This window comes from Leptonychotes weddellii, chromosome 6, assembly GCF_054177405.1.
Source record: "Leptonychotes weddellii isolate Sample4059 chromosome 6, ASM5417740v2, whole genome shotgun sequence".
Taxonomy (NCBI): domain Eukaryota; kingdom Metazoa; phylum Chordata; class Mammalia; order Carnivora; family Phocidae; genus Leptonychotes; species Leptonychotes weddellii.
In genome coordinates this window covers 60748165-60749691 of record NC_138374.1, presented here as the reverse complement: position 1 = coordinate 60749691, position 1527 = coordinate 60748165, and the positions used below count along the sequence as shown (strand labels likewise).

Here is a 1527-nt window from a genome sequence, read left to right as displayed (position 1 = left end):
GCTTTATCCAGCTTCTGGCATCCATCTGTTTTAGAAGGCACATGTGTGGTTTCCCTTGTACCCAGATGAGGGATGCTGCGTGTATTTGCACTATTAGGGCCGCTGAGAAGGCCTGATGATGAACACTACAGCTCATGAGATCTGTAGCTGGGTTTCCCTGAGAATCCTGTTCCACCCATCGTGGTATTTCTAGTGTCACCACGGGACAGATAGGTTCTATTGGATCAGGAACTGGGAAAGACAATTTTAACAGTTGGCTCATTTGCTTAGTGACTGGACGTTTATGTATATATTAACCCCCCAAAGCAGATGGGGTCCAGACTGCGGCAGTTTGAAGGTTCTTCTCCTCCCCAGGGGATGTTGTAGTAGTACCTGTCCTTGGCCTACCAGAGATGGGAAGAGCCCTGTAGATTCTCCACATAGGAGGATCGGGTAGGGGCATCTGTTCTCATGGGAAATTCCAATTCCTGCTCCAGGAAAGCATTTCCAGCTGGGAATGGAATCATCTGTGTCTGGGAAGAGTCTTGTTAGAACTGGGAAGAAGGGTGATGTTTGCCTGTCTTGTCTGTTATTTTCAATATTTGAAGTCAGATAGCAATAAAACTTGCAGAGAGAGAGAACCCCAAGGCCACAGATGGGCTTTCTTCTCCCCTTGCATTGTGATATGAGGGAGAGACCACTGGATTTGAAATCAGAAGAGCTGGATACAAATACTGGCTCCAAAGTTATCAGATGTATGACTTTGCGCAAGTCTCCAGGCCTCCTAGGACCTTGAGTTTCTCAGATAGAGCAAACTGTTGATAAAAACACACTTCTTACATGGCTGATATGAGAACAAAATTAAATAATTTGAGTCTATGCCCTTAACCACTCCAGGAGGGATGTGGTGTCAGGCCAAGACAAAAGCCCTCCTGGGAGATACGGTTTTATATTCTTCTGGTTTTAAATACCAGAACTAATATCACGGGGTGGTTGTCAGAAAATTGTGAATATGGACTACTTTAACTAAAAGTTTGCCTGCATATAATTGTAAAATAGTTTGGCACCAACTCCCAGTAAAACTGCAGTTCAGAACAGAGGAGTTAAATTGTTTTAGTAACAGCAGGTAATTGCTATAACAAATGTCTTCAAATAAAAACTTATTTCTAGTGCTCTCTTCTGCAGCACATATACTAAAATTGAAATGATACAGAGAAGATTAGCATGGCCCCTGCACAAGGATGACACGCCAATTCATGAAACATAGGGAGAGGTAGGGAAAAAGAAAATAAGACGAAATCAGAGAGGGAAACAAACCATAGGAGACTCTTAACTATAGGAAACAAACTGAGGGTTGCTGGAGGGGAGGTGGGTGGGGGGATCACCCCCTGGGTGATGGGCATAAAGGAGGGCACTTGATGTAATGAGCACTGGGTATTATATGCAACTGATGAATCACTAAACTCTATCTCTGAAACTAATAATACACTATATGTTAATTAATTGATTTTAAATAAAATTTTTAAAAAAGAAAAAAACCCTTATTTC

At 42.2% G+C, this 1527-nt stretch overlaps 1 non-coding gene across 1 annotated transcript; it reads left to right on the top strand.

Moving 5' to 3' along the window:
- The first annotated feature begins 1148 nt into the window (after positions 1 to 1148).
- On the top strand, positions 1149 to 1255 carry LOC115944429 (U6 spliceosomal RNA). The gene has a single exon (XR_004078984.1). It is a non-coding gene; the product is annotated as a U6 spliceosomal RNA (small nuclear RNA).
- Positions 1256 to 1527: the final 272 nt, after the last annotated feature.